This window comes from Scyliorhinus canicula, chromosome 31 (assembly GCF_902713615.1).
Source record: "Scyliorhinus canicula chromosome 31, sScyCan1.1, whole genome shotgun sequence".
NCBI lineage: Eukaryota > Metazoa > Chordata > Chondrichthyes > Carcharhiniformes > Scyliorhinidae > Scyliorhinus > Scyliorhinus canicula.
Genome location: NC_052176.1, coordinates 10,220,279 through 10,241,888, shown reverse-complemented (window position 1 = coordinate 10,241,888; position 21,610 = coordinate 10,220,279). Strand labels below are relative to the sequence as shown.

Below are 21,610 nucleotides of genomic sequence, written 5' to 3'. Positions count from 1 at the left end.
GAAAGTTGCCTGAGCAGTGTCCGCTGATGTATATGCCCAGGTTGAAATCTGTCTGAGGAAGGAACAGACTGACTCTCGTCAGCAGCTTTCAAAGATTGTATTTGTGTCCTAAATGGTTGTTCTGAGAATGTGAAGAGTTTTCTTCTGTGACCTTGCTCTGATGGGAAAGCGGAGAGTGACTGGAGCCACCTTTTGGAAGGAAGTTAGGGGCGGCAGTTTCACTTGTCTGGGAACATTGATAAACCTGCTACTGATTTCTTCAAACCTCGCCTAAAAATCGACTCTGGTGGGATTAAAACCCACAACCGTTGAATGCCTGATCACGAGAGCGACGAGAAGTCCAACGCGCTACCCTTTGCGCCACAGAGTCAGAACGGCTGCCGCACTCCATCCCCACATGGGGATTTCTGTAGTTGTCCAACAGGCTGTTCAAAAGTTCAGCTAATTCGCACAGTGACCACATTTCAAAAGTACTTCATTGTCTGTAAATATTTTGGGCCGCCCTGTGGTTGTGAAAAGCGCTACAGAAATTCCAGTAGAACTCCGAAAGGACAGAGTCAGGTTGGTGCAATTGGAGGACATGTAGCAGACAAGGAATGAAGTGATTTATTTTTGTACGAAGAACAGAAGTAGACAATATAAAATAAAGTGTCTGTTTACAAAAAAGAGCGCAGGAACAGCGAGACATGGATCGACATGTGTACAAATCATTGAAGGTGACAGGGCAGGTTGTAAGAGTAGTTTATAAGTCAAACCGTGTCATTACGTTATTAATAGCGGCACAGAGTACAAGGTGACAGAGGGGTCATCTCTCCCTTTCCAGCTCCTGACTGCAGAGGCGTTTCTTGTCAAAACTTTTATTGGAAAACCTCTTTACCTCGAGGGAGGCGGGAGTTTGGAACTCGCTGCCTAAAAGGGTGGTGGAGCAGAGACCCTCATAATATCTAAGACGTGTTGAGATGGGCATTTGCGATCCCAGGGTACAGGAGGCTATGTACCAAGTGCTGGGAAATGGGATGAGAATGGTTCGGTTGTTGTTTTTGACCGGCACAGATCCGATGGGCAGAAGGGCCATTTCTGTGCTGTGTTTCGATGACTTTATGAATGAAATGCAACATGTGTTTGCCGCTGTCCCTGTTTATATCCTGTTGTATTCAGAGGAACAAACAGACTGGGCTGGTCCCTGAGCACCTCGAGACTGTTCTGCCCGACATTTAGATTGAGTAAGGGCTCCGTGTATTTTAACTCCAGGTCCCTGACAGGATTTCAGAAACCCTCCACAAATTTAATAAAGATTAATTAATAAAGATCCCAAAGATGGATAATCAGCGATAATCACAGCCAGAGAGACGTGTAATAACCCTAAGGGCAGGTTAGTCAACACATTGTCCTCTGGCCCAATAGCAAAATACTGCCGATGCTGCAAATCTGAAACAAAGACAGATAATGCTGCAAATATTCAGCTGATCCGGCAGCTTCTGTGGAGAGAGGAACAGGTCATTGCAATGAAAGATCAGGATCTGAAATGTTAACTATTTCTCTTGTCACAGAAACCACAGATCCGTCAAATATTTCAGGCATTCCGTTTTGTTCAGCTGAACATCCTCACACTCTGTAGCTGAGATCAATCCCAGCAGAGTGTTACTGCGTTTGACCTGATCTGTGTGATTGGCCACTTCCTCCATAGATTCAGAGTCATCGATTATTACAGCAGGAAACACGCCCTTCGGCCCAATTTGTCCATGCCGCCCTATTTATATCACTAAGCTAGTCCTACTTGCCCACATTTGATCTATATTCCTCTGTATCCACCCTGCCCCGATAAATAGCTGACTGTCTTTGAAAGGAAAACATTATACCGCCTCTACCACTGCCTCTGGCTGTCCGTTCCAGAAGCTCACCACCCAATGTGTGAAAAAAAATCCCCTCTGGTCTCTTTGGCATCTCTCCCCTCTCACCTTAAACCAATGTCCTCTAGTTTTCGGCCTTTGCATCTGGGAACATATGTTGACTCTCTGTCTGATCTATGCTCCTCGTTATTTTATAGTAAGAAGTCTTACAACACCAGGTTAAAGTCCAACAGGTTTGTTTCAAACACGAGCTTTCGGAGCACGGCTCCTTCTTCAGGTGAATGGAAAGGCTTGTTCCAGAAATGTTTATATAGACACAGTCAGAGATGCCCCGGAATGCGAGCACCTGCAGGCAATCAAATCATCAAAGATGCAGAGAGAGAGGTAACTCCAGGTTAAAGAGGTGTGAATTGTCCCAAGCCAGTTCAGTCGGTAGGCCTCTGCAAGTCCAGGCTTGTTGGTGGGGGCCGAATGTAATGCGACATGAATCCCAGATCCCGGTTGAGTCCGCATTCATGCGTGCGGAACTTAGCTATAAGTTTTTGCTCAGCAATTTTGCGTTGTCGCGTCTCCTGAAGGCCTCCTTGTAGAATGCTGACCCGGAGATCAGAGGCTGAATGTCCTTGACTGCTGAGGTGTTCCCCAACTGGAAGGGAACAGTCCTGCCTGTTGATAGTCGCACGATGCCCGTTTATTCGTTGTCGCAGTGTCTGCATGGTCTCGCCAATGTACCACGCTTCGGGACATCCTTTCCTGCAGCGTATGAGGTAGACTACATTGGTCGAGTCGCACGAGTATGCGCCGCGTACCTGGTGGGTGGTGTTTCCACGTGTAATGGTGGTGTCCATGTCGATGATCTGGCATGTCTTGCAGAGATTACCCTGGCAGGGTTTTGTGGTGTTGTGGTTGCTGTTCTGAAGGCTGGGTAATTTGCTGCAAACAATGGTTTGTTTGAGGTTGCGCGGTTGTTTGAAGGCCAGTAGTGGGGGTGTGGGGATGACCTTGGCAAGATGTCCATCCTCGCTGATGATGTGTTGGAGGCTGCGAAGAAGATGTCGTAGTTTCTCCGCCCCAGGAAAGTACTGGACGACGAAGGGTACTCTGTCAGTGGTGTCCCGTGTTTGTCTTCTGAGGAGGTCGGTGCGGTTTTTTGCTGTGGCGCGGTGGAACTGTCGATCAATGAGTCGAGCGCCATATCCCGTTCGTACGAGGGCATCTTTCAGCATCTGTAGGTGTCTGTTGCGCTCCTCCTTGTCTGAGCAGATCCTGTGTATCCGGAGGGCTTGTCCATAGGGGATGGCTTCTTTAATGTGTTTCGGGTGAAAGCTGGAGAAGTGGAGCATCGTGAGATTATCTGTGGGCTTGCGGTAAAGCGAGGTGCTGAGGTGACCGTCCTTGATGGAGACGAGTGTGTCCAAGAATGGAACTGAATTTGGAGAATAGTCCATGGTGAGTTTGATGGTGGGATGGAACTTATTGATGTCATCGTGTAGTCGTTTCAGTGATGTCTCGCCGTGGGTCCAAAGGAAAAAAATGTCATCGATGTATCTGGTGTATAGCATCGGTTGAAAGTCCTGTGTGGTGAGGAAGTCCTGTTCAAACTTGTGCATGAAGATGTTGGCATATTGAGGTGCAAATTTGGTCCCCATGGCTGTTCCGTGCGTCTGGATGAAGAATTTGTTGTCGAAGGTGAAGACGTTGTGGTCTAGAATGAAACGGATGAGTTGCAGAATTGCGTCTGGAGATTGGCAGTTGTCGGTGTTGAGGACTGAGGCTGTTGCAGCAATGCCGTCGTCATGGGGGATGCTGGTGTAGAGTGCCGAGACATCCATTGTGACGAGGAATGTTCCTGGTTCAACTGGTCCATGGGTGCTGAGTTTCTGTAGGAAGTCCGTCGTGTCGCGACAGAAGCTGGGTGTACCTTGTACGATGGGTTTCAAGATGCCCTCGATGTGGCCAGAGAGGTTCTCACACAGGGTCCCATTGCCTGAAACGATAGGACGGCCTGGTGTGTTGGCCTTGTGTATTTTCGGGAGGCAGTAGAGATCTCCAATGCGGGGATTACGTGGGATGAGAGCACGTAGGGTGTTCTGAAGGTCTGGATCTAAGGTCTTGATCAGTCTGCTGAGTTGGCGGATGTGTTCCTTGGTTGGATCTGCGGGTAACTGCCTGTAGTGTTCCTGGTTGTCGAGTTGTCGGTATACTTCTTTGCAGTAGTCTGTTCTGTTCAGTATGACGGTGGCCCCTCCTTTGTCTGCTGGTTTGATGACGATGTTGCGGTTGGTCTTGAGAGTGCGGATGGCGTTGCGTTGTGCTTGGGTGACATTTGAGGCTGCCTTGTGATTGCGAGTGATGAATCTGGCATTGACACGACTTCTGACGGCTTGAGCATACATGTCGAGTCTAGGGCAGCGGCCTTCCGGAGGGGTCCAATTTGACTCTTTCCTTTTCGGTTGCTGCACTGCAGATCTCGCGGTCTGCTGTTCCGGTTCATTGGTCGTGTCCCTGGGTTCGCTGTCGGCCTCTTGGGGTCTGTGGAAGAATTCCCGGAGCCTCATTCGCCTGATGAATTCCTCCGTATCTGCCGCGAGACTGATGGGGTCCATTTTGGTGGTGGTGCAGAAATTGAGCCCTCTGCTGAGGACTTCGATTTCGTCTGGTTGAAGGGTGTAGTCTGACAAGTTGACAATGGATTTCCCTGTATTGTTTTCGACTGTTGTACCGGGATCAGACCTCGATCAGATCCCCTCTATGCCTCCTACGCTCCAGGGCAAAAGTCCAAGCCTATTCAGCCTTTCCTTATAACTCAGAATATCAAGTCCTGGTAGCATCCCCGTAAATCTCTTCTGCACTATTTCTAATTTAGCAATATACTTCTTATAATAGGGTGACGAGAATTCAACATATTATTCCATGTGCGCTCTTACCAATGTCGTGTACAACTTCAACAAGACGTCCCAATTCCTTTATTCAATATTCTGACCAATAAAACCTAGCATGCTGAATGGGTTCTTCAACACCCTGTCCCCCTGCGACTCCATCTTCAAGGAGCTCCGAACCTGTCACCCTCGATCTCTTTGTTCTTTAATTCTCCCCAATAATATAACAGCGTAAAATCGGTATTTGTTCCAGAATTGCAGGTTTAATTTGTTCTTCATTTTCCAGTGGATAATTTACAGACATATCAACAAAAGGACTGAATTCAGTCCAATGGTTAAAACTTTCGACGAGAAATCAACTGGATTTTTCCCTTTGACTTGAGTCCTGCTCCCACAAGATCTGTTCAGTATTTAAAATAATAATTTGTTTTGAAACCTCTTTTTGCACCGAATGTTGGCCCTGAATTCCTCACACTTCTCTCCATTGTCACCTACTCTGCAGGTATTGACTACACCGTCTAATGGAGACATGTTCACAGGGCTGTGAGAGGGGCTTTCTTTCAGGTTTTAGGCCTCTTTTGGTCATTGAAGAACAACCGGATATCTGCAGACGAACTCGGAATACCGAACCTCTCTTCCCAGGATGAACTCAATCAGGGGACAAAATGTTGTTTGAATACAGAATAAAAGGTTTGAGGATTTGGGGTGAGATTCCTCGAGTTTTAGGAAGAGAGCGATGTTGCAGAACAATGTGATAATAGTGGGATACGAGTTTGGGATATTATACAGTCTGTGCTGGGGGGCTACGGGAAGAAAATAGTCTTGTCTGCCCACCGAAGCTGAATGTTGGGGTTGAGGTGGTGATCAGATTCCGTGCGGAGTGTGAAATCCTTTCACTGAATTTCACGTTTACAGCTCAGGTCCTCGAGGAATCGCTCCTGTATTCCCAGGAGGAGGTGGTCTCATTCTTAAAGCAAAAAATCTCCCATCGAGGACGGGTTTCTCAATAAGAATAAACTGGAGGTGGGGGACGTTAGAAACTGCGCAGCACTGATTCACTTCATTCATTGTTGTGCCCTGGAATAAACAAGTCGATTGTAGCTGTCCATTCAAAACACAAATAGAATTAGGAACTTTCTTGCCAGTTATTGACCAACTGCACCCGCTCCAAATAGATTCCCCAAATTACTGAACAAAACAAAATCAAGCACAAATCATATTTTAAGAAACTATGACAGTGTCTCTGAAAACAATATACCAACACCTCATAAAGAATCGATTTGCTGTAACAATTCACTACGAACATTTTCAATGTCAGCCGTAATTCCTTACCAGCTCTCAGACAGGCACTGATTGGTTAGAAGTCTCCTTCACTTTTCAAGGTTCGGCTCAATAAAATCAATCACAGTCCCATGATTTGCTTCTCTCCTGGTCTCAGACACACCCACTTTTTACAAATGCGCACTAACTGGTTTTCAGAGGAAGAGTCAGACTGCAGTCATCTCGTTCTCTCTCGATCTCTTTATCTCAGAGCCACCTCACAACCAGGAATGGAACTTCTTACAGAGCCAAGGATGGAATAGTTTGTCGATTCTTCCACTGATTCAGGACCATACATCATCAGGAACTATCGGTCCAAAGAGTTGGGGTGAGATGGGGCTGAGTTTCACTGTGTATCCAATCAGTCCCCGGAGAAGCACAAAAACAGTGAGTGAGGGAGAGGGAAAGAAACAAACAAACAGATAGGGAGAGAAAATATGTTCCATTTCTGCCACGATCTTTTTGCACAGAAATAAATTCAGCTGAATGAAACCAAACCACGTTTCTATTCGCTGCCGTTGCTGCTTATGCTTCTAAACATTGCAGGAAACGTTACTATTTATAGATTGTTGTTTTGATTGTGGGCACCTTATTCATCTTGATAATTCGTCCAAGTTCCAAAAAAATATTAAATATCTGACTGAACTCGATAAGACTTGAAAACGGAAGGTCGGAGTTTTTTTCCAGTCAACGGCTTGTGGGGGAGTTGACCAAACATTCCGAATCACAGTCGCTGCGAACAGGGTTCGAACCTGCGCGGGAATACCCCATTGGATTTCAAGTCCAACGCCTTAACCACTCGGCCATCGCAGCTGCGGAAAATGCGCCATTTGGTCGATAGAACACATTCTAAAACCAGCCTGGAATCATTCCGGGGAGATGTTGCATGGCACTGAAGGGAAGATCAAAGGGGCCACGGGGTTTATGTGCGGAGGGGTTGAATGTTCGTGGAAAATTACAAGAAAAATCTAAAGGCCATCTAACCTACACTATGCCCTTATCATCCATATGCTTATCCAATAAATTTTTTAATGCCCTCAATGTTGGCGAGTTCACTACTGTTGCAGGTAGGGCATTCCACGGCCTCACCACTCTTTGCGTAAAAAACCCACCTCTGACCTCTGTCCTATATCTATTACCGCTCAATTTAAGGCTATGTCCCCTCGTGCTAGCCACCTCCATCCGCGGGAGAAGGCTCTCGCTGTCCACCCTATCTAACCCTCTGATCATTTTGTATGCCTCTATTAAGTCACCTCTTAACCTTCTTCTCTCTAACGAAAACAACCTCAAGTCCATCAGCCTTTCCTCATAAGATTTTCCCTCCATACCAGGCAACATCCTGGTAAATCTCCTCTGCACCCGTTCCAAAGCTTCCACGTCCTTCCTATAATGAGGCGACCAGAACTGTACGCAATACTCCAAATGCGGCCGTACTAGAATTTTGTACAACTGCAACATGACCTCATGGCTCCGGAACTCAATCCCTCTACCAATAAAGGCCAACACACCATAGGCCTTCTTCACAACCCTATCAACCTGGGTGGCAACTTTCAGGGATCTATGTACATGGACACCGAGATCCCTCTGCTCATCCACACTACCAAGAATGTTACCATTAGCCAAATATTCCGCATTACTGTTATTCTTTCCAAAGTGAATCACCTCACACTTCTCCATATTAAACTCCATTTGCCACCTCTCAGCCCAGCTCTGCAGCTTATCTATGTCCCTCTGTAACCTGCAACATCCTTCCGCACTGTCTACAACTCCACCGACTTTAGTGTCGTCTGCAAATTTACTCACCCATCCTTCTGCGCCCTCCTCTAGGTCATTTATAAAAATGACAAACAGCAACGGCCCCAGAACAGATCCTTGTGGTACGCCACTCGTAACTGAACTCCATTCTGAACATTTCCCATCAACTACCACTCTCTGTTTTCTTTCAACTAGCCAATTTCTGATCCACATCTCTAAATCACCCTCAATCCCCAGCCTCTGTATTTTCTGCAATAGCAGACCGTGGGGAACCATATCAAACGCTTTACTGAAATCCATATACACCACATCAACTGCTCTACCCTCGTCTACCTGTTCAGTCACCTTCTCAAAGAACTCGATAAGGTTTGTGAGGCATGACCTACCCTTCACAAAACCATGCTGACTATCCCTAATCATATTATTCCTATCTAGATGATTATAAATCGTATCTTTTATAATCCTCTCCAAGACTTTACCCACCACAGACGTTAGGCTCACCGGCCTATAGTTACCGGGGTTATCTCTACTCCCCTTCTTGAACAAAGGGACCACATTTGCTATCCTCCAGTCATCTGGCACTATTCCTGTAGCCAATGATGACCTAAAAATCAAAGCCAAAGGCTCAGCAATCTCTTCCCTGGCTTCCCAGAGAATCCTAGGATAAATCCCATCCGGCCCCGGGGACTTATCTATTTTCACCTTGTCCAGAATTGCCAACACTTCTTCCCTACGCACCTCAATGCCATCTATTCTAATAGCCTGGGTCTCAGCATTCTCCTCCACAATTTTATCGTTTTCTTGAGTGAATACTGACGAAAAGTATTCATTTAGTATCTCGCTTATCTCCTCAGCCTCCACACACAACTTCCCACCACTGTCCTTGACTGGCCCTACTCTTACCCTAGTCATTATTTTATTCCTGACATACCTATAGAAAGCTTTTGGGTTTTCCTTGATCCTACCTGCCAGGAGATACAGAGATACAGAAGTCTGAGAACACGCACAAAAAGACTCAAAAACAGCTTCTTCCCCTCTGTCACCAGACTCCTAAATGACCCTCTTATTGACTGCCCTCATTAATACTACACCCTGTATGCGTCATCCGATGCCAATGCTTATGTAGTTACATTGTATATCTTGTGTTGCCCTATTATGTATTTTCTTGAATTTTGTTTAATTCCCTTTTCTTCCCATGTACGGAATGATCTGTTGAGCTGCTTATAAAAAAATACTTTTCACTGCACCTCGGTACACGTGACAATAAACAAATCCAATCCAATCCAACATGATGACCTGATGACGCAACTAACATGATCACGTGTCTGGATTCCAGCAGTTTTTCCCGGACTGCGGTCAGAGCACAAGCCAGGGGCAGCTGATCAATTATTAGCTCAGTCGGGAGAGCGTGGGACTCTTAATTTCCCGGTTGTAAATTCGAGCCCCCCATTGGGTGCTTCCATATTATTATCTGAAAATATTGACGCTGAATGAACTGTCTTCATAACAGAAACACAAGGTTATGTCGCTGGACTGGGAATCCAGAAGTCTGAACGAATCTTTCGTGACAAGATTCAATAAATCTGGAATTGAAATTTCGTCTCATTAATGGTGCAGAAATGTTCATCTTGAGACGGATCATATTTCCACAACTGTGAACACATTGCACAACAGGGAGTGATTTGATACAACCACAGTGAAGATGTGTCACCGGCAGAGTCACGGTTCCACGACAGAGAGAACAGTTACACAGCAGAGAGCGCAGTTACACAGCAGGGAGCTCAGTTACACAGCAGAGAGCTCAGTTACACAGCAGGGAGCTCAGTTACACAGGAGAGCTCAGTTACACAGCAGGGAGCTCAGTTACACAGCAGATAGCTCAGTTACACAGCAGGGAGCTCAGTTACACAGCAGAGAGCTCAGTTACACAGCAGAGAGCTCAGTTACACAGCAGAGAGCTCAGTTACACAACAGAGAGCCCAGTTACACATCATGGAATACATTTATAAACAGGGCCTCTCTGTGTGCAGCAGAAAACACATTTTCCTAAATAACCAGTTTTTCCACCTCAGTATCTTGCTGGTTTGCACTGCATCTTTTCTGTGTGTCATTGTATCATAGAACATACAGTGCAGAAGGAGGCCATCCGGCCCATCGAGATTGCACCGACCCACCCAAGCCCTCACTTCCACCCCATCCCCGCAACCCAACCACCTTTCCTAACCTTTTGGACACGAAGGGACAATTTATCATGGCCAATACACCTAACCTGCACATCTTTCGACTGTGGGAGGAAAACGGAGCACCCGGATATAACCCACGCAGACACGGGGAGAATAAATAGGTGTGTATGTTCGGATAGTCTCTTCCTGCTTTTCTCTGTGCCTTTCTCTGTCTGCTACAGCCGTGCTGATGTTACGTATTAACGTCACTTTTCCCAAACAGTAATTGTTATTGATAGGTACAGAAAGATTTCAACACTGACATTCAGCACCCCTGTCTGATAGAGACTGAATCCCACCCTCAGATTCAGTACCAGACATTGACTCATAATGAAGGAATCAGCTCTCACAAACTGTTCCAGAGACTGAGGTGCAGAGTGTTCCCTCCACTCGGGAACACTACCTGTGATTTACAGATACAAAGCAAATCTCAGTCAGGTGAGTAGCAGAGTTTGATGGGTACGACATGTATTCCACAATCACCTTCTCTGCGCTACATAACCAGCTGCAGTCGGCAGTCGGTGTCTGTGGTCCAGATGTTCTTTAAACAAGAGTTTCACACAAGAACCGCAACACATTTACACAATATCAGGGTATAAGAGGTTTGAGCAGAATTAGGGCATTCAGCCCATCGAATATGCTCCGTATTTCAATGAGATCATGGCTGATCACATATGATATGACGTGTTATGATGTCAGACGGTGGCACGTTGTCACAGTGGCTACCTCACAGCGCCAGCCATCCGGGTTCAATTCCAGGCTTTGGTCACTGACTGTGTGGAGTTTGCGCTGTCTCTCCGTGTCTGTGTGGGTTTCCTCCGGGTGCTGCGATTTCCTCGCACAGTCCAAATGTGTGCGGGGTATGTGGAGCGGCCTTGCTAAATTCACCCGGCTGTCAATCATTTGGTCAGTCTGAGGGAAGTCACATCCTGAAGATGTCATACATTGATCCAGTTCTGAAGTAAATTAAGTCGCTTTAGTCCCTGATGACCATCGGCTGTGGGTGAGATCTGACTGGTGGTGATTTAACTTGAGGATCACCATACCTCAGGCGAGGAGCAATAATAACAATAATAATAATTGCTTATTGTCACAAGTAGGCTTCAATGAATTTACTGTGAAAAACCACGAGTTGCCACATTCCGGCGCCTGTTTGGGGAGGCTGGAACGGGAATTGTGAGAAGGCGGGGTTTTCATGATTCAGTTATATTATAACCATGTGATCTGAATCTAATTAATCTGGTTTTCTCTTTGTTAATATTGTCTCACAGTGAGGCAAACCTCACTGATTGGATAGACGAGTGATTGTTCTTCAGTCTTGTCATGGACTGACCCGCTGAATATGGAGGCATATCCTGTGTGGCAGGATTTAACTCCAACTCAATCTATAAGATTGCGGATTATACCACTGTGGTAGGTCATTTCGCAACTAATGACGAAGCAGAAACAGAAGGTAGATAACTCACTTGGTTGCATAGTGTACCTAAAACAGCCTTTCCCTAAATGTCGGAAAGATCAAGGAACTGATCATCAAGCGTTGCACAACACGCACACCCGTCTACAGCAAAGGCTCCGAAGTGGAGGTGGTCGATCGCATTAAAATTTTGGGGGTCACCATCACCAACAGTCTGTCCTGGTCCACTCACGTTGATGCAACAGTCAAGAAAGCCCAACATCATCTCTTCCTCCTATGGAAGGAGAAAACATTAGTCATGTCTGCATCGACTCTCACAAACTTCCACAGATGTGCCATAGAGAGCATCCTATCCGGCTGCCTCACAACTTGGTAGGGCAACTGCTTGGCCCAAAGTCGCAAGAAACTGCAGTGCGGTGAAGTCAGCCCAAAGCATCACACAAGCTTGCAGCCGCACTGTTTTTCTGCCGACAACTCCCACTGCCGCAGGACAGCAGACAGAATTATCAGAGCCCCTCCCACCCAGGTTTTGACTTTTTACAGACTATTGCATCAAGCAGAAGTTACAGAAGTCTGAAGACCCGCACATCCAGACATAGGAACAGCTTCTTCCCCACAACTACGAGACTCCTCAACAACTCTCCCTTGGACATCTGTTCCCTGTAAGAACACTATTCGCGACGCCCTATGCTGCTCTTGCTCATGGATTTGCTTTGTTTGGCCACTTGTTCCGCACTGTAACCAATCACTGTTTGTCGATGTACCAGTTGTCAATGCACTCTGTCGATTATTATGTTTTGCCTGCTATGTATGTAATGTGTATGTTCCCTTGGTAGCAGAAAAATACTTTTCACTGCACTTCAGTACATGTGACAATGAATCAAATCAAAGTGGTTCCTGTCTCACTGCCCGATCAATTCATCTCAAACAGAAAAATACTGAATTTTGAACTCTCGCTTTTCCAAACACAACTCGATGCAAGCTGGCCTGACAACTTGGACTGGATTGTCACGTCAGTTATTGCAGACCCATCTTGGAAAAATGAGTCCCACTTCCGAGCAAACAGCGGATGAAAAATCGACGAAGATGGGATTCGAACGCACGCGTACAGAGCACAATAGATTAGCAGTCCATCGTCTTAAACACTCGGCATCTCAACCCACGAGTGCATGCGTCAAAAAGTCTTATTTCATTTTGCATCCATGAATTGATGAAAAATATCCGCCTCTTTCTCTTCAGCCCGGTGTTCAATGTTGGAAATGCAGTTTTCGTCAGTAAAATGTATTCCCATCACATTCAGGGACATTTGTGAATGGACTGATGTGAAACACTTCAATATTATGTACAAGATATTTCCACACAGTGTGAAAAGCCCCCGATGAAAGGCTGGAATCAGCCATCATTTTACAGCAAAATCAAACCCTCCCGGCTTCACAGAGGAATCCATCGATCATTGGAACACACACTTCACAATAAACATTGTCTGATCATTGAGTTACGGGTATCTTGTCCTGCCTGGCTTCATTCCCCAGGAAACGGAGATTATATTCTTTCGGCGAGTCTTGAATGTATACTTGGAGCAGATTAAAGATAAATTATTGTGTCAGGATCAGACTATTCCTGGTTGAAAGGTATGTTTTTCAGCAAGTGCATTAATATTCAGCGGGGCCGTCCGTGACAAGACTGAAGAACGATCACTCGTCCATCCAATCGGTGAGGTTTGCCTCACCGTGAGACAATATTAACAAAGAGAAAACCAGGTTAATGAGATTCTGATCACACGGTTATAATAGAACTGAATCATGAAAACCCCGCCTTCACACCTTTGCCCCTCGCCTGAGGTATGGTGATTCTCAGGTTAAATCACCACCAGTCAGATCTCACCCTCAAAGGGAAAGCAGCCGCTGGTCATCAGGGACTAAAGCGACTTAATTTACTTTAGAACTGGATAAACGTATGTTATATCCGGGATGTGACTTCCCTCAGACTGATCGAATGATTGACAGAAGGGAAATTAACGACCATTGAGGACTTACTGGTACCTGAGGCTTGGTTGGAATGTTGGTTTTAAAGGTTCATCATAAAATCTAGAGATAAAAAGCCAGGAAAATGGACATGAGGATTATCATTAAATCATTGAAATGCAAAAGCAGGCAATTCGGCCCATCGACTCTACACCGACACTCTGAAAGAGTCCCTATGACCCCACCACATCCCTGCAACGCCACCCAACTTTCTGAGCACTAAGGGGCAATTTAGCATTGAACACGTAGACACGTAGAACCCGCACACATTTGGACTGTGCGAGAAAATTGCAGCACCCGGAGGAACCCGGAGGAAACACAGACACGGAGAGAAAGTGAAAACTCCACACAGTCAGTGATGAAAGGCTGGAATTGAACCTGGATGGCTGGCGCTGTGAGGTAGCCACTGTGACAACGTGTCACCAAACGACATCACAACACGTCATATCATATCAGATCAACCATGATCTCATTGAAATAGTCGATGGGCTGAATGACCTACTCCTGCTCCTACGTCTTATACCCTGATCTTGTGTAAATGTGTTCCCGTTCTTGTGTAAAACCCTTGTTAAACCAAGAGACACCGAGTGCCCACTGCATCTGGTTATGTGGCGCAGAGAAGGTGATTGTGGAATACATGTCGTACCCATCAAACTCTGCCACTCACCTGACTAAGATTTGCTCTGTATCTGTAAATCACAGGTAGTGTTCCCGAGTGGAGGGAACACTCTGCACCTCAGTCTCTGGCACAGTTTGTGAGAGCTGATTCCTTCATTATGAGTCAATGTCTGGTACTGTATGTGAGGGTGGGATTCAGTCTCTATCAGACAGTGGTGCTGAAAGTCACTGTCGAAATCTTTCCGTATCTATCAATCACAATTACTGTTTGGGAAAAGTGAGATTAATACATAGCATCAGCACGGCTATAACAGAGAAAGACACACACAAAAGCAGGAAGAGACTATCAGGACACACACAGTGACACACAGAAAAGGTGCCGAGATGGAGAAACTAGTTATTTAGGAAATGTGCTTTCTGCGGCACACAGAAAGGCCCTGTTTGTAAATGTTTATCCTGCTGTGTAACTGTGCTCTCTGCTGTGTAACCGTGCTCTCTGCTGTGTGTCTGTTCTCTCTGCTGTGTAACTGTGCTCCCTGCTGTGTAACTGTGCTCTCTGCTGTGTAACTGTGGTCTCTGCCGGAACCGTGACTCTGCCGGTGACAAATCATTCCCTGTGGAATGTGTTCCCAGTTGTCGTCTGAAGCAGAACCTTTCTGCGCCATTACTGAGACGAAATTTCAATTCCAGATTTATTAAACCTTGTCACCAAGGGTTAGTTCAGACCTCTGGATTCCCAGTCCAGCGACATAACCTTGAATTCTTGGAATGAAACAGTTCATTCAGCATCAATCTTTTCAGATAATAATATGGAAGCGCCCAACGTGGGGCTCGAACCCGCGACCCTGGGATTAAGAGTCCCAAGCTCTACCGACTGAGCTAGCCGGGCTGGGGGGGGGGGGGGAGGGAGGGGGGGGGGGGGGTCACAATGTCTATTAAATCTCTTCTTGAGCAGAGTAGCTGCGGTACTCATTGCGAGGTTCAGTGGTGACTCGTTGGGCCGAATGTTCTTCCGCGCTGGAGATTCTACGATTCTATGATACAAGGAGGTTGATGCGCTGGAATACTTCTGCCACACTGCCCACTCCTGACACCATATAGCAATGCTCGTCTCTGAATGACTGGCAACCAAGGAGTTGGAATAAAAAATAACTGATTTAACAATTGAGCAGCTCCTCCTGGCTTGTGCTGTGACCGCGATCCGGGGAGAACTGCCGGAGTCCAGACACCTGATCATTTTAGTTGTGTCATCACGTGACCATTCGGCCTGCACAGGTCTCTCTCTGTGCTCTAATTACTCGATTCATCATTTTAATTTTCTTCCAGACTGGGAAGTGTTGTGCTGCAGCATTTCAGAAGAAAAATGAATTTCTAATATATTTCCAATGTAACTGATGTTGTTCCCAAACTATTTAATCAGTGGAATTGTGCGTGTAGAGAACTGAGATCTTCGAGTATCTCAAGGCTTTCTCTCCAAATCCAATGGTCATTTTCCACGAAGATTCAACCCCTCCTCACATAAACCCCGGGGCTCCGTTGATCGCTTGAATGCAACAACTTCCTGGAATGGTTCCAGGCTGGTTTTAGAATCGCCCGCCTCGCAGCCTTCAAGTTGCTCTTCGCCAATCATAGAAACATAGACAATAGGAGAAAGAAGAGGCCATTCTGCTCTTCGAGCCTTCTCTGCCATTCATTGTGATCATGGCTGATCATCCAACTCAATAGGCTGATCCGTCCTTCCCCCTGCCTCCCCTCCCGTATTGCTGATTGCATTCACCCCACGTGCGTTGTCAAACTGTTTATTGAAAATATAGTGGTTTTGCCTTAACAAATTCCTGTGGGAGCAAATTCCAACCTGACCAAACTGCGTAGGCATTTATACTCGTCTCCATCCAACACGGTCTACCCCATATCCTCAGATTCTGACCCCTGGTTCTGAACATCCCATCATCAGGAACATTTTTCCTGCATCTCCTCTACCCAGTCCTTTTGGAATTCGGTTGCTTTCTATGAGACCATCTTCATTCTTCTGAATGCTAGCGAATACGCTCGCAACCGCTCAATCTCTCTACATACGTCAGACCTTTAATCCCAGGAATCAGTCTGCTGTACCTTCTCTGCGCTCCCTCAACAGAAACAACACCCTTTCTCAGAAATGGAGACCAAATGGACACACGATATTCCAGACGTGGTCTCACAAAGCCCTGTATAATTGCCCCAAGACATACCTGCTCCTGCACTGAAATCCTATCGTGATCAAGGCCAACATACTGTTGGCTTCCTTCAATGCCTGCTCCACCTGCAAGCTTACCCTCAGCCACAGGTGTACGAGGACACTCAGGTCTCATTGCACATTCCCCTCTCCTATTCATGGACATTCAGATGATAATCTCGCTTCCTGATTTAGCTCCCAAAGTGGATAACCTCACATTTTTATAAATTATACATTCATCTGTCATTGAATTTCCCACTCACCAAATTCATACGGAGGTTGAACAATTCATCCTGTCAGTTGGCCTTTCAAAATAGTTGGATTCCAGCTTCCGTGACGATCAGTGTGGAGTTTGCACGTTGTTCCCGTGTCTACGTGGGATTTTTTCTGGGTCCTCCTGTTCCCTCCCACAGTCTAACGATGTATAGGTTAGGTGGCTTCGTCATGAGCAAGTGCGGGGTTACGGGGAGAAGCGGAGGAGTGGGCCCAGGGCGAGTGCGCTTTCGGAAGTTCGGTGCAGACACAAGAGGCCGAATGCCCTGCAGGGATTCTCTAGATAACAAATTAGAATCGTAATAACTCCGATATTGACCGGATTTTGAAGGCGTCTGAGTGATGTCCATCATGATGCGATCAAATGTTTGTATCTTTCAGTCTTTCCGCAATGTTTTGTTTACAATGTGCAGAAACATGTTGGACATGGTGTTGAAGTGTTTCCCATCAGTCCATTCACAACAATCCTTCAGCTGATATGATGGAAATGTAATTTGCTGGCAGAAACTATATTTCCAACATTTCACATCTGGCTGCACATCAGGACCAATGTAAAAGGACAACCTGCTTCCGTTAGTTATTGTGGATGTTAAAAGTCCATGAGGTGGTTTGGTGAAGTCAGGTTACATGGCGAGTTGGCAGAGAGGTGATGGTGATGCGCTGCTAATCCATTGTGCTTTGCATCTGGGAGTCTGAATCCATCCCCGTTGTTGATCCATTTCCTGCGTCTCCGCGTTGGGCCACTTATTGAGGGTCACCTGATGATTGGTGTCGTGTATCCGGAACTAGGATGCAGTTTAGATTCCGAGTTCAACTGGCCTGAGGAGTGAATTGTCTTGCGCAAATCTCTATACTGATATTACTAATCCTCTGTCTGATAATCGATTTAAATCACGACACCAGCTTTAGGCAGCAGTTTGGCACCATGAAAACATGCGGCTTCAGAAGCTCCAAAACAGCCGCCAGCTTCATCTGGGGCACTGCTGGCAGATTTTGTCTTTCCAGAAACGGCCGCTCAGCCGTGAAAACAAGGTAATCAGATGATCTAATTACACTGTAAGACGTGTCATGTGAGAGTACCTTTAAGAAATGATGTTTTTGCAATGTACCTTTAAGAAATGGAGCAGCTTATATTACTGAGCTGATGTCAGAGGGTGGGGGAGCTGAATGGTGGGATTTATTCCCTGTCCCAAAGATCATTTCGGGCCTCTGGATTCCCAATCCAGTGACATAATCTTTCATCCCTCTGAACAAAAAACTATTGATTCAGCTGATTATTAAACATCTTAGGCCAGTGGGCCGATGACTGGCAGATGGAGTTTAATTTGGATAAATGGGAGGTGATGCATTTTGGTCGATCAAATCAGTGATTTACCTACTCAGTTAATGGGAGGGAGTTGGGGAGAATTACAGAACAAACAGATCTAGGGCTACAGGTTCACAGCTCCTTGAAGGTGGTGTTGCAGGTGGACAGGATGGTGAAGAAGGCATTCAGCATGCTCGGTTTTATTTCAGTATACTGAATACAAGAGTTATGATGTCTTGTTGAAGTTGTACAAGACATTGGTAAGACCACACATGAAACATTGTGTTCAGTTCTGGTCAGCCTATTTCCGGAAGGATATTGTTAAACTAGAAAGAGTGCGGAAATGATTTACAAGGATGCTACCAGGACTTGATGGTCTGAGTGAAAAGTGGAGGCTGGATAGGCTGCGACTTTTTTTCCTGCAGCGTAGGAGGTTTCGGCTGATGTCATAAAGGTCTATGAAATAATGAGGAGCATAAATAAGGTAATGAGGAGCATCTGGAACGGGCTGCCAGAGGCAGTGGGAGGGGCGGGTATCATTTTGTCTTTTAAAAATCAGTTAGACAGTTACATGGTGAGGTTGGGTATAGAGGGATATGGGCCAAATGCGGGCAAGTGGGACTAGCTTAGTGATAGAAACTGGGCGGCATTAACAAGGTGGGCCGAAGGGCTGTTTCCATGCTGCAAATATCTATGACTCTATGGCTGTCTGTCTTCCTGACTATATTAGAATTTCCTCCACAGAATTTTATTGAACCGATTGATACATAAAATTTTATTCTACACTTTATCCAAGTCAAACAGATACTGTGGATTCATCAGGGGCTAAACAAAATACTCGGACGTGAGCGAATTGAATGAACAATGTTACAAGAAATTATATTCCAATAAAAGCCCTGCAATGTTTGGATGGAAAGGTGGAACTTTGAGCTGACCAAAGACTTGTAACACTTGTACTGACAGCCGAGTTTTCATTCCCAGTCTAGATCCAAATTAAAGCAATTCAATCAGAGAAACAGGGGCAGCAGGGTAGCATGGTGGTTAGCATAAATGCTTCACAGCTCCAAGGTCCCAGGTTTGATTCCCAGCTCGGTCACTGTCTGTGTGGAGTCTGCACATCCTCCCCCTGTGTGCGTGGGTTTCCTCCGGGTGCTCCGGTTTCCTCCCACAGTCCAAAGATGTGCGGGGTAGGTGGATTGGCCATGACAAATTGCCCGTAGTGTCCTAATAAAAGTAAGGTTAAGGGGGGGGTTGTTGGGTTACGGGTATAGGGTGGATATGTGGGTTTGAGTAGGGTGATCATGGCTCGGCACAACATTGAGGGCCTGTTCTGTGCTGTACTGTTCTATGTTCTATGAAACTGACAGCACAGAAGGAAACCTGTGCAGACCGAATGGTTACGTGATGACGCATCCACAATGATCAGGTGTTCTCCCCGGATCGCGCTCAGCGCACAAGCCCGGAGCCGCTGCTCAAACAGTAAATACATTATTTTTTGTTACTTGTCCTTGGTCGCCATTCTATGAGAGATCAGAATTTCTCCATGCCAGGAGTGGGCAGTATGGCACAAGGGTTTCACCCCCTCAGCCCGCTACTGTCATAGAATCATAGAATCCATACAGTGCAAAAGAGGACCCTTCGGCACAACGAACATATACTGACCCTCCGAAGGCTCACCCACCTGCCCTCTGCTGGAATATTGGGTCCGATGGAGCAACTCTGCCCCCCACTTCCAACCCCTGATATCCGCTCTCCCTCTCATGAGTGGGGTGCAGGATTAGAGGGTCAGCGCAGACTCGGTGGGCCGAATGGCCACCTTCTGCATTACACTGGTTTCTATGGAAACAGATATAATCACAGTATTTATTCAATTGGGATAAATATTGGCTCGCAGCTTACAGGCTTACAGGCCGCGTGGCCTAATGGATAAGGCGTCTGACTTCGGTGAATTTGATGATGATATCAGTTCGAGTCCTGCCGCGGTCGTTTTACACCACGTGACCATTCGGTCAGCACAGGTCTCCTTCTGTGCTGTCAGTTTCTCTGATTGAATTGCTTTAATTTGGATCTAGACTGGGAAGTTCGGTGCTGTTCCATGTAAAGCAAAAATGAACTTCTGGGATATTTCCAATGTAACTGATTTTCTTCCGCAAACAATTGAATCAGTAGAATTGTGCGTTTGGGAGCCGGGAATTTCGAGTCTCTCAAGGCTTCTCACCAAATCCAATGGTCATTTTTAAGGCCGATTCAACCGCTCCTCACATAAACACCGGGGCACCGTTCATCGCAGGAATGCAAGAACTTCCTGGAGTGATTCCAGGCTGGTTTTATAATGTTTTGTCTCCACTACATTATTAATGAATGACCTACTGAACATAGCTGCGATGATCGAGTGGTTATGGACTTTCCCCAGCAGGTTCGAGCCCTGCTCCCAGCGACTGTGACCGAAGAATTAATCGGAATTTTAGTAAACGGTTTGATACAAATTTCGCTGCTTAGCAAATTCTAACTCCTCAGGAAGAGGGTTAATAGCATTTTTGGCACCAGCCCGGCTAGCTCAGTCGGTAGAGCGTGGGACTCTTAATCCCAGGGTCGTGGGTTCGAGCCCCACGTTGGGCGCTTCCATATTGTTATCTGTGAATGTTCAGGTGAACGAACTGGAAATCCAGAGGCCTGAACTAATCTTTCCTGTCAAGATATGGTAAATTTGGAACTTCGTCTCAGTAATGGCGGAGAAAGGATCTGCTTCAGACGGATAATATTTCCACAGCAGAGAGAACAGTTACAGAGCAGAGACCACAGTTGCACAGCAGGAAATGCCTGTAAGTCCCTTTTTCCGAAATAAACAGTTTGTCCATCTCAGAATCTTGCTGGTTTGCTCGGCACCTTTTAGTGTGTGTCATTGTGTGTGTGCCCTGATAGTCTCTTCCTGCTTCTCTGTGTTTCTTTCTCTGTCTGTTACAGCCGTGCTGATGAGCTTCATAACACGTGGGTTCTCGCTTAAGAAAACAATGGAGCAGGTGAATAGTTATCTGGCTACCGCAGAGCAGTAATTGTGAACACAGCGGCTTTAAGGAGCAGAGTGGCGCAGCGGAAGCGTGCTGGGCCCATAACCCAGAGGTCGATGGATCGAAACCATCCTCTGCTATTTATATTCTCACTCACACCAAAAGTAAACATGTTGCTATCACCCCGCAGCCTTTTCTTTTCAGTAAATTAGTATCAAAGTCTTGCTTCCAGTGTGATCCGGGCATTTATCCCAGGAATGAAGCAGACAGCATTACAACATTGTGAAGCTCAAAGTAGCAAAATAGGGAAGCTCGTCAATTGACTCTCTGAGGGAAACAGACAACATCTGCTGTGGTGGGTGAGTATTATCGATGTCAATATCACATCTCCACTAACTGGAATGGGTTCAGTTTTATTAACACAGTCATGTCATTTGATAAAGATAGAACCAGGAGTTTTTCAGTGTTTTCAAATTATTTAACAGCCAGAAGGGGAAATGTTTATGTAATAACTTCCAGGAATACCCCACAGAGGGGTAATAAGGATATATAACAATATCCAATAATAAACCACAATAGAAACCGAGATCACAGTTCCCTGTCTCGGACGGATGTGAACAATCCAACCAGACTATTTACAACAAGGGAAGATTCCTGCCTCCAGCCACCTCACTTTCTCCAGGCTTTCTTCCTCAGTTCGAAACCCACGGAATCACGCAAACGCTTCCG

At 46.0% G+C, this 21,610-nt stretch overlaps 4 non-coding genes across 4 annotated transcripts; 2 read left to right on the top strand and 2 right to left on the bottom strand.

Moving 5' to 3' along the window:
* Positions 1–6,780: 6,780 nt before the first annotated feature.
* trnas-uga lies at positions 6,781–6,862 on the bottom strand. The gene has a single exon. It is a non-coding gene; the product is annotated as a tRNA-Ser (tRNA).
* Positions 6,863–14,898: 8,036 nt separating this feature from the next.
* On the bottom strand, positions 14,899–14,971 carry trnak-cuu. Its single transcript has one exon. It is a non-coding gene; the product is annotated as a tRNA-Lys (tRNA).
* A 5,448-nt stretch (positions 14,972–20,419) lies between these two features.
* On the top strand, positions 20,420–20,492 carry trnak-cuu. The gene has a single exon. It is a non-coding gene; the product is annotated as a tRNA-Lys (tRNA).
* A 457-nt stretch (positions 20,493–20,949) lies between these two features.
* trnam-cau lies at positions 20,950–21,021 on the top strand. Its single transcript has one exon. It is a non-coding gene; the product is annotated as a tRNA-Met (tRNA).
* The last annotated feature ends 589 nt before the right edge of the window (positions 21,022–21,610 follow it).